Source organism: Mus caroli, chromosome 17, assembly GCF_900094665.2.
Source record: "Mus caroli chromosome 17, CAROLI_EIJ_v1.1, whole genome shotgun sequence".
Classification (NCBI taxonomy): domain Eukaryota; kingdom Metazoa; phylum Chordata; class Mammalia; order Rodentia; family Muridae; genus Mus; species Mus caroli.
Genome location: NC_034586.1, coordinates 7007616 through 7019649, shown reverse-complemented (window position 1 = coordinate 7019649; position 12034 = coordinate 7007616).

Below are 12034 nucleotides of genomic sequence, written 5' to 3'. Positions count from 1 at the left end.
AGAGAGAGAGAGAGAGAGAGAGAGAGAGAGAGAGAGAGAGAGAGAGAGAGAAACCAGGTATAACGATGGATACTTAATCTAGTGTTTAGGGAGGCAGAGAGAGGTAGATTCCTGGATTCTTTGGATGACAGTCAGCCAGCCTATTTGATAAGATGCAGGCAAAGGAGAGACCCTGTCTCAAAATGAAGGTAGCTAGCACTTGAGGAATGATAGAGGTTTCTTCTGCCCTCCATAAACACATAGGCGGTCAACTGTAAACACTCATGAGCCTACACATACAAATAAAAAGACGTTCATGAAAACCTCCATCACTAAGAAAAGTTTTCCCTAGAAATGGACAATAAAATAAAGCAGATCACACCCCTCAGTAGTCTAGGCAAGGCACACAGCATGCCACAGTGAATGACCCACCGCAAGTGATTCACCTTCTGAACACAGTCTCATGGGACTGGGACTTCCCATCTGTGGTAGAACCAGATCCCTCCTGTCACATACAGAGTCTGGCTCTGCAAACTGTCCAACCTGACAACCTCTCCTAAAGCCCTCAGCTCTCTGCCTGCCCTAGGGCTCTTGCCTCCGTATCTGATCTGCTCCATATCTGATCTGCTCCATTGACCTAATACTACTCAGCAATCCATGCAGGGACAAAATACCCTCTTCCCCATGGATGGGACTCAAGGAAGAGCCTCCAAACTAGGTTGATATTCTTTTTCTCAATGACCAGTGTCTGGTTCATCCCATTCTCAACTTTCTTTCTCTTACTATTGGCTTTTGTTGGTGACTTTATTCTCTCATTTGGTTTGAGATCTCTATTCACCTACATTCATTAACTTTCTTCTTTTTTTCCAAAAAAGTCTTCTTTCAAGATTTTTATACTCCATCTTCTTGCCTTCTTCCCTCTGTGACATCTCCAGGAGCCACAGAGACAGTTTGAGGGTTTGTAATATATTTTAAAAACCTGCAAAATATTTAAAATCTTGCAACATTAGGAAAAAAGATCTTTGGTCACAGTGGAATGTTTAATTTTTAAAAAATAAAATATAATCACAGAACCATAAAATATAAGTTTATATAGGCAAAGAGCCTTTACAGGACAGCCTCCAGGACCTCCGAGGTCAAGATGAAATCCGATTTCCCGGTCTTCGAAGACCTGGCAACGTTTCTGTTTTCCTCTCCTTTTAAAAATAAAGTATGCAACTTCCTTTATCTCAACACTACATCCAAGAACCTTCTTTCCACTGTCCCTTCAGCACAGCTGCAAGAGTCATGGGATTGACCCCCGGCCACCATTTGTCTTCACAGGAAAGCAAACTTCCTGTGAGCTCCTTGGATTTACCTGTTTAGAAGGTCTATGCTTCATCCACAGAGAAAGGAGCACCTGGACCAGTAACTGACTGAAGACTGACTGACTCCCTGACATCTTAGAGCTCCTCATTCACACACTAACAAGCCACACTTGAGCAGAGTCTCTCAGCAATAAGTGTCCCATCCATGCTAAATCCCAACAGGGTACGTGGCAAAGTTGCCATCATTGGCCCCACATGGGTAGGAGCGGGCAATTCGGACGGTTCTACTATGTCTGCTCATCCTTAACAGCCTGTCTGAAAATACAGGAAGTATCCCAGCCAGGCTGGGACTATCAAGTTCACAGAAATTAGTATCTATTGTGTCCCAGCCTATGTGTTGACTCATTCACGGCACTTATAGACAGTGAACCACATAGACATATCAAGGAGAGAGGCCAAATGCTACTTGCTTGCCATCTCGGGGTCTTGGTGCTCTGCTGCACTGTTGGCTTGTAGTCAGAAGGAGGGACTGTTAACAATGAAGAGAGAGAGCAGGGGCAGAGTCAGACTCCCAGACTTATTTCTCAGTCTGCTAACTTTTATGAAGCCCTGTTTTCTGAGACCATGGTGGTTGCCCTTGGTTAGTAATTCATGTAGTTTGATACAGATCGAAAGTCCCACATGTAATATACAAAAGGAGTGTAAAGGAGTGTGTGTGTGTGTGTGTGTGTGTGTGTGTGTGTGTGTGTGAGAGAGAGAGAGATAGAGAGAGAGAGAGAGAGAGAGAGAGAGAGAGAGAGAGAGATCATGATTGGAAATAACCCTGAATGGGAATGCTGAGCCCATGAACCTACACTAACGTCCTGACCGGTGGGCACTGCCAGAGCTCCCGGGAGAGTGATAGACATTCAGCATATCAGGGCCCTCATGAATGTATGTCTGTTGGGAAAAACAGTGGTGACTTTAGAAGATTTGATTTGGAAGGGAAAAAAGAAAGTTCTGTTTTCTCTCTCTAGAAACTTCAGTTCTCATAGCCTCTTTTGTTGCTGTAAAATGATATTCATTAACGAACCCCCTGGGAAGGCTCCTGTCGCTGAGCAGCAGCTAGAAGTCTCTCTGTGGAATGAGTAGCTCTGATCCAAGATTTTGCACAATCCCAAGATCTCAAAAAGCTGAGAAATAAAGAGGAGCATCCAGCACAGTGTGGGCTTTGCAGGGACACAGCTCCAATCTAACAGGCATCCACCATGAAAGGACCTAGTTTTCCTTAGCACCGCCTTGCCCACTAGCTATACAAGCCAGCCTCCAAACTCAAGGCTTAAAGTCAAAGTAAAGATGAAAGCGAAAATAAGTGTGGATCCCATTCTTGCCATCCTATCAGAACCCCGAGAGGAAAATTCTCTAAAGGTCTTTGATGTTTTCTTCACTTTCCAGACTTACCAATCCCTGTGTATCAAACATGATGACAACTTTAAGAAAATAATAAATATATACAAACAGTCCATATGGGCCTCATCTCTAAAGACTCTGCCTTTGCCGCTGAGCCTGTGCAAGGTAGATTTGTCTCCTAGAGGTGATTGGGGGTCAGATTCTCATTCATTCACAGCTCAGCTCATGGGGGGGGGGGAGTAGGGGTTGGGGGGGTGAATCAAAATGGAACCTCCAAGAATTTAGCAATCCCACGGCTGTCCAGAAGCAAACTGCTGCTTCCTCTTGTCTTCTTCGCTTTGTCCTACGCACTGCGCTGCCTTCCCACTGGCTGCAGCCAGCAGAGAAGGCTCCGCCTCAGACTCTCACAGTTTAGCTAGCCCCCTGTTGCTCACAGCCCCTTCAAAAGACTGCAGGGTATGCTTGACTTCAGCAGAGAGATGGGGACTCTTCAGAGTCCTTACTGCTCCGATGTGAGTTGATACAGGGCCCTGTGCATTTAGCAGTCTAAAGACTTGTATTTGAGGGTTGATCTGTTTTAACTGATTGTCTGAGCAAAGGTAAGTTTCCCTAGGTAAAGCCAGTGATGACCACCCAAAAAGGTTACCTGCAATAATGAACAGTTCCTTCTAGGCGTTCCCATTTCCCCCAGTGTGTTTTCAAACACTAGGCAGTCACCATTGATGGCTAGCTCGGCATTAAGCCATGTCTGTGCTAATGTATTAGTGCTGTGGTAAATGCTAATTGGGAGTGCTCAGTTTGGAGATAAAAACACCCTAGGTTAAACACACAATGGCCGGAATCCCCACATACATACATGAACCCCAGAGACATCATATAGAGAAAAGATCTTGGCTCAGCATCAAAGGCTGGGACTTTTGCCAGCCATGACGGAATAACAGCACAGAAATCTGAGACCACATTTTTCACACTTAACAAAGAAATAAAACTGACAAGCTCGTGACAAGCAACATGAGACATCTTGTCCCACAAGAATGGCTTTCCCTCATCTGTGTTTCCCGCTCGTCTATTGATCTTCCTGGCAGGATGCACCATGCCCATGAACACGGAAGAAACATTCACTCGGGGTGACAATGTCTATCTGCCTGAGACAATACCCTGCCTGTCTGATGTCACTGGCTTCATGCCACCCAAGTCACAAATGCAAGCAGCAGGTGGGCACTTGGAACATCAAAAGGAGTGTGTGGGGCCTCCAGAATGGCACCCTGCAGGGCCCTGTCCTTCCTTGACCACAGCAGCCCCATGGCTAGGAGCTGGAGGGAGACATCTCAGGGGCTTTTCCAGACAAATTGCAGCTCTGCTCAGCTAGGACATTTAATTAGACTTTCAAAAGATAAGAAATTGTTTAAATCGTGTATTTCACACCACAAAGAGGCACATCTGCAATCCTTTTCACTTAAAACATGTTAGTTCGTAGGGGATAAGAATTATTTTTGATTTTTAAAAATTGCCCAATAACCTAACAGTTCTGACAAGGATGGGTCTTGGTGTTCCTGCTTGGGACATGCAGGAACTCAGCTCAGAACACCCCCGTTCCCCCTCCCCACCCCCAATTATGCATGTGAGCTAGACTCTGCTAGCACAAAAGCTTCCCTGTCTTTTCCAGGTAAATATAAAACATCCTGTTAGTATCTTTAAACTCTTTGACCACACAACAAAGGCCCTAAGACCGCTCTCTCTGGCAGCGCTCTAATGAAATCTAACTGGGAGATGATAAGGAGATAGAAATCCCAGGCCCCGAGACTTTGCTTTCTAATTGCCAATTTTACCCCTTGCACCGCACCGAGACATTAATCCTTGAAGAATAGAAAGCCAGCTTGCCAATAACCCAGCAGAGGAGGGCATGGGAGTGAGAGGGAGGCAGCCCACAGCAGAGGGTGGGAGAGACTGCCCTCCGGCCCCTGTGGAGTCTGGCCACCAACACCCTGCCAGCCCTGGTGGGTGCCTCTGGAAGCCAGCCCAGGCCAGCATTGGTATTCAAATTAGGCTGCCAATCTCTGTGGGCACCTCTCTGTGTAGAGTGTCCATCCATCCATGACTTGAAAAAAACAAAAACAAAACAAAACACAAAACAAAACAAAAACAAAAACCAGGTGTCTGATCCAGGGAGATCCAGCCAGACTTCAGGCTGCCTAGGATGCCTTGAGGTTGGAGAGGTGGTGTTTTCTCTTCCCCAGCCTTTCGGGGTTTTGTTTTGTTTTTGTTTTTTGTTTTTTTTTAAAAAAACAAGAATAGCAAGAAGACAATGAATCTCCAACAGAGACTTTAAAAAAAAGAGGAAGGGGGCTGTGCAGAGTCAAACTAGTCATTCACTGCTGAGCACTGGTTTCTATGGGAACAAGAAGGGCTTTGTGCGGGAACTTCCCGCTCCTCGCTCCCCCGCCCGCCCTCAGTGGGACTAACTCCAGCATCCCCCCATTGTGTTTGTGTGGTCAACTTTTCTTCTGTCTCCTTCACTCCTCCTGCCCCTGACTATCCCCAGCAACAACGCCCATCACCACAGACACAAGAAGAAAAGAGAACTCACAGCCTCTAGGCCGAATTAAGTCACCATACAAAGGTATCCAGGCAACTGGGAGCCAGCGGACAGACTGCCCGACTGCCAGGAGAGCTGTGCCCATCATCCTGTCTCTTGCTTCATTTCTTATTCTGTCCCCAAGCCACCCAGAACTTCAATTCCCTGACTCTTTTCATGCAATACCCACGCCACACTCAGCTTTTCAATTAAGTTTCCAAGCGCATAAAAATGCAATGGACACACAGGATACTGTTATTTAGAAGTGACAACGAATGACAAATGGCGGGTATCAACTTACACTTTAAAGTTTCAGTCTTCGAAATGCTCATGCCCGCACGCACATATGTGAACACATCGGGGTGAGAAGGAGAGAGGCTTGCAGAAGTCCTGCCCATAGCTTTGATGAGGCAGAGAGCTCACTGTTCAAAGACTGTGCGGGTTGTGAAGTTCGACTTCTCTGTTTCACACGGTGCCTTTAATTAGAGCATTGCTTACTTTATTAATTTATTTAGATTTTTAGATTTTTTTTTTTAAAAAAGGAAATATTTATGCACCTCCTACTCAGAAGCTGCCACGGAAAACATCTCAACACTTTAATCCCCATCACTTGGCTACCTGTCCGGACTTCGTTTTATGAGAGAAAAATGCGTATTTCTGAATACTGTTTTGTTTATAAATCACAACTAAACTATTCAGGGCTACAAATATCTCGAGTTTCAACACCACTTTTAAAGTTTAATAAAAATCCTTCAAAGTCTACCCCTGACCAAGCCCCATGATGTCCACAGGCAACCTATCAAACCCAAGGACACTTTAGCGATTTTATACTTTGTAAGTGTATATTTCCTTAAGAGAACTGCAGTTCATTTTTCTTGAACCAGGCCCTTACTGGTACGCCCATTCATCTGCAAATTCCCCAATAAATTAGCCCACTAATGACTTAAGGACCCTCAGGACCCAGTCACCTCTCAACAGCGCCACCAACTGGGGACGAAGCCTTTAATGCCAGAGCTTTCCAAAGAGATACTTCTTATTAAATTGACAAGGACCCAGCTTCAACATTTCCCATCCCAATGTCAACACACAGTCTGCCTTCCACCACAGCACATACCAGGGCTTGCCTCTGAGCACAGCTTTGCACAATAAAAGATGTGATACCTGTGTCCTAGATTGTTGTCTGTTGCCATGAATAAATGAATAAATAAATAAATAAATAGCCTGGTGGTGATGATACACACCTTTAATCCCAGCACTCGGGAGGCAGAGGCAGGTGGTCCTCTGTGAGCTGAGTCCAGCCTGGTCTACAGAGTGAGTTCCAGGACAGACAGGGCTATTACATAGATAAATCCTGTCTCTAAATTAATTAATTAATTACTGACTAGAAGCCATTTGGGGAGGATTAAGGAAGAAGGGCTCTGTTTCATCTCTCAAGTTACAGTTTATCATCATGGGAAGCCAAGGCTGGAAAGAGCTCAAAGCAGGAACCTGGAGGCAGGAACTATAGCAGAGACCATAGAGGAAAGCTGTGTCCTGGCCTCTTCAAGCCTGTGAGAGAAACTCCCACCAACTCCGAGCCTCAGTGCCTCCTGACAGCAGCAGCAGCTGTATTAGGACCTCTCGACAGGAAGTTCTCCGAGGCTCAGCGCCATCTCTCATCGGCTGGGAGAATCTATGGTTATGGATCTCGCTGGGGAAGCAATCCATTTCCGACCTCCGTGCTAAGTACTACGTGATAGCACCTCTGGGTCTTCAGCTGGATAATGAAGACAACACATTTTCAGAGCAATTACAGATCAGAAGGTGAGTTGTAAGAGATAGAAACAGTGCTGACAGCTATAGCTTCAGATCTCAAAGACCGGCTTTGCTTGTGGCATATGGGACCGTTCAGGGAGAAGCAGGTATCCCTCACAGAAAACCTGGCAGCTTCCACCTTACGGCGGATGTGTCACAAATATATTTTTGCACAAAATGTTCCATTGGTGAAAATCAGACATTTTTATTGGCTCCTGAAAATCTATGTTACTGCCTGAGTATGCTCAGTGCGCGCACACACACACACACACACACACACACACACACACGAGGGTTTTAAACAGGTGGCAAATAACCATCATGGCAGGGGCTTCTGCCAACCATAGCCGGCTAGGAGGTGAGACTCGGAGGGTGGACCCATTTGCATGGTGTATCCAGATCTGGCCTCTCAGACTTCTTCTGTATTCTGTCTGCTTTTGTCAGTTAGTTTGGATGCTTAATCAATCTCTTGATTATTTACTGTTTGTTTGTAATCTGCAGAGTAGGCTGTAGTTCTATAAACCCTGGGTGGCTTCTGAATGCCATGGGGACGTTCTAGAAAATGCCTTTATCTCTACCCCCAACTCCAGACCCACGGCATCAGAGGACCTGGAAGAAGAGTCCAGCAGCACGGGCACTCGTAAACCAGCTGTGTAGGTGAGTGCGCCCTCAGGGCTCTGAGCTGAGGCTTTGCCTGGGTCAAGTCCAAGTCTAAATCCCATCCTGCCATATACCTAGGTGAGGTACCACACCCATGAAACCTCCAAGAATCAACACTCCCTCCACACAGTAACCAGAACTGGCCTGAAGACTACAGGACATGGCCATAACTGTACCAGGGCCTAGTACAGTCCTTGGCAGCCATTGCAAAATGTCTGCCCATCTATCTAAGGGGCTTTATTACAGCCTCTGTACTTGTACCCTGCAAATGAGTGACCTCAGGGTCTTTCCCTTGGGCTCCATGTTTATATCCCTTGTCTCGCCCCACCCCTAGCCAATATGGTGGCTGTGTCTCTTCACACTTGACACAATCTATATGATTGAAGCCTATATGACTAGCTGGTCCACAAAGGTCTCAACAGTCCCTGCCACACTGGGCTTGCTTCGAAGGAGCTAGAACCTCATGGAAGCAGCAGCTCTGGTTCTGAGTGGAGCCAAGAAATCATGGCTCTTTGCTCTCCTGGGAGTTCAGGAACTCTGTGAGATTAGACCAAAGCTTCTCTCTGTCTCTGTCTCTGTCTCTGTCTCTGTCTCTGTCTCTNTCTCTCTCTCTCTCTCTCTCTCTCTCTCTCTCTGTGTGTGTGGGGGGTGCTATCTTTCTCTGTCTATTTCTCTCTGTGTATGTCTCTGTCTCTGACATTGTCTCTCTATCTCCCTATCTGTCTCTGACATCTCTCTGTCTGTCTGTTTCTCTGTATCTGTCTGTCAGTGTCTCTGTCTCTCTCTCTTCAGCTATGTTCTTGTACTTCAAGTAAATCAAAGAAGCAACTAGAGCCCTGCAATAGTACACCCCAATGTCATAATCACACTTCCAAGGGCTTGGCACACCGGGGTCACAGGCAGCCACAGCTTTGCAGTTGGTTTGGTCTCTACTCAAGTGACCAACTTTATACCCTGCTGGGTTTTGGTGGTGCTGGCTGGTCAGTGGCTGGACTTTGTTTTTAACGTTTCCTTTCTAAATTGACCTTTCGTCTGGTTAATTCTTGAGCTGCTTTTCTTTTCCTCAAACAGTTGAGTTAGTTTAGTGGGGGTTTTTTTGTTTTGGTTTGGTTTTTGTTTTTTTGGGTTTTTTGTTTATTTGTTTGTTTTTGTTTTGTTTTTGTTTTTGGAAAGAGTTCCTGTCTTTTCAACATACTGTTTACCTATTTATTTTCTTTTATACTTTCCTTTTATGTTTTCCCTGGCTTATTATAAAACTTTCTTTCCCCCTTTGTCTTTCTTGGTGTCTTGTTTGAGAGCATTTCTGGGGCTTCAAAAGAATAAATTTGAATGTTGCATAGAACTTGGTATTTAATTGTATACCCAGGGTGGAAGAACGGAGCCTTTTGGTGTGAAGAATTTCCAAAATGGGCTTATACACATTACACAGTTTGTTTGTTTTTAAATGAATGAGCTGCTTACACAGTTCTGCTTCAAACAATATAGAGAAAGTGAGAGGGGCTTCTGCCCTCCCCCCAAGAGAGTGCTACCCTTCAAGTTTTAGTAAATTGTTGGCTAGAGAAGACACACCAAAGAGAGTTGGATATGGGGCCTAAATATATAGAGCTGGTCATGGATATATCCCTAGGGCATATGGTTGAACCCAAAGGATATCTCTGGCCTAACAGAGCCTAATACAGCCAATCCTGATGTATGTAGCCACCCCTAAGGCAAAGATCAGGCATTAGGGCTTTGCTTCTGGTCTTAATGCTTACTGCTTTGTCTGATTGTATGAATGAATTTATAAACAAAGAAGCCAACTGCTGCAGTGTAAACAAGGTATAGAGGTGAGGCTCATAAAAGTCCCCAACTCCTTACCTCCTGGGTGCCAGTGCAAAAGACTACACACTTTCCTGGAAGACAGACAAGTGAACATTTAAAAATTACTCCCAAGGGAGGATCAAGAATAAGAATTCACTAGATAGACTGTATCCAGCTATGAACAAACAGACTCACTGTGACCCCACAGAGCCAGCCTCCGCCTCTGGACCAGCCATGCTCTGATGTTGTGTTCAATGTGCGTGGGGTGGCGTTCTTCCTTCCCAGCAAGACAGCTGCCATGAGTGCCAAGTGACCCAACAAGGTGCCAACTGCCAATTGGGAACACTCCAAAGCCATGTTTCCTACCAACCAGCCAGTAGTGACCTACTGAGCCCAGAGAGAACAGCACTGAGGATGGAAGAGAGAGCTTCCAAAAGGATGTTTCTATCCTGGACAAGAGGACTTACCAGGTCCATTCAGACAGCTCCCAGTTGAGCCCCTGCCACATCCCCACAGTTTTGCCTCATAGACAAGGCACACACGGGATTGATTCCTCCTTTACCTGGAACAGATTATCAAAGTTCTCTTAGGACCAATCAATAATGCAATACTGGACAGTAAGACCCTCTCTCCAAAATAAAATAAAATAAGGTTTATTTGCATTTTCTGAGATGCCCAAACCATTTAGGCTACAAAGAAAACTCATGAAATAGTGTTGAACTGTGGCTTGAAACTGCAGACCAGCTAGGCTTATGCGGTAACCTCTCAGTTCAAAAAGAGAAACAATTTTTAAATGTAAGATGAAACACCATTTCTTGGAAAAGCATTATTTATCTATCTATTTATTTATTATTTTATGTGCCTTGGTGTTTTGCTTGCATGCATGTCTGTGTGAGGGTGTCAGATCCTCTAGAACTGGAGTTACAAGCAGTTGTGAGCTGCCATGTGGTTGCTGGGAATTGAACCCAGGTCCTCTGAAAGAGCAGAAATTGCTCTTAACCACTGAGCCATCTTTTCAGCCCCTAGGAAAGGATTTTTAACTTTCAATATTTTGTTTAGTTATTGTTAGGAACAGTTGACTGCTAATAGTCTCTATTCAAATAAAGCGAACTATGCATCTAACCCAGTTCAAATCAGATAGGAAGACGTAAAAACTGTCTTCTGCTTCCAGTCCTAGGATGGACAGCTCAAACTCATTTTCCCATCATACAACATATGAGGACAGCACGTGCCAGGCTGGTTTTACACTGAAAAAGATAGAGGCTCAGAGACACTAATGATTTGCTAAAAGCCACACAGCAACACAGCGGAACAGCTAGTGTTTGCCTGGGTCCTCTCAGAAGCCATGTTATTTAAATTTCCAATCACTTAGAGATCACCCAAGAACTCACATAACCCTCAGAGTGAGTTTAAATAAACAGCTAACACCGTTCAATTAAATTCATACAAAGTACTATGAAATCAGAAATGAGGGTCGATTAATTTTTGTTAAGTCGTCTAGGTATTGTGATCCAAAACACTCAATCATAGAATTATTGGCTGTCCCAGTTCATTCTGTCCTGGGTGTTTTGTGGGCAGTAGACTGTCCTGGAGGCTGAATAGCCAGAGTGGAGATTCTCTCAGGTCTGGTGTTCCTCACAGATGACTGTCCATTTGCTCCAGCCTCACATCGAGGAAGAGGCTGGGTGTTTCTGCTCTGTCGGTGTACTGGCTGGTTTTGTGTGTCAACTTGACACAGCTGGAGTTATCACAGAGAAAGGAGCTTCAGTTGAGGAAATGCCTCCATGAGATCCAACTGTAAGGCATTTTCTCAATTAGTGATCAAGGGTGAAAGGCCCCTTGTGGGTGGGACCATCCCTGGGCTGGTAGTCTTGGGTTCTATAAGAGAGTAGGCTGAGCAAGCCAGGGGGGGGCAAGCCAGTAAGGAACATTCCCTCCATGGCCTCTGCATCAGCTCCTGCTTCCTGACCTGCTTGAGTTCCAGACCTGACTTCCTTTGGTGATGAACAGCAGTATGGAAGTGTAAGCTGAATAAACCCTTTCCTCCCCAACTTGCTTCTTGGTCATGATGTTTGTGCAGGAATAGAAACCCTGACTAAGACAGTCGGCTTCATAAAGCAACTTTGCCCTCACAGCTCATCACCTCCCAAAGCACCCTTCCCACCTCCACACCATTGTCTTAGAGGTCTGGATTTTAATGTATTAATTTTTGACGGGATGTCTGCACTCAGCTGCACCATGATTCAATCTGTACCATCCTTTCTGTTTTGGAAAGGGACAGAAATGCACCTCATTCAACCATTTGGCTGAGGCCACCTGAAAGACATTTGCAAGCAGCCAGAACTCCCTGCAATCCAGGCTTCCAAGGGCTCATTGGAGAGTTTTAATGGCCACATAAATGCATATCACTCATGAGTGAGAGGAAAAGACTATAATGAAGCTTTGTAGAACCTTCTCTGGAATTATATATGATTGCCTAGCTGTACAACACTCAGAGAGAGCTTAGTCCACCAAACAAAATACAACAGAG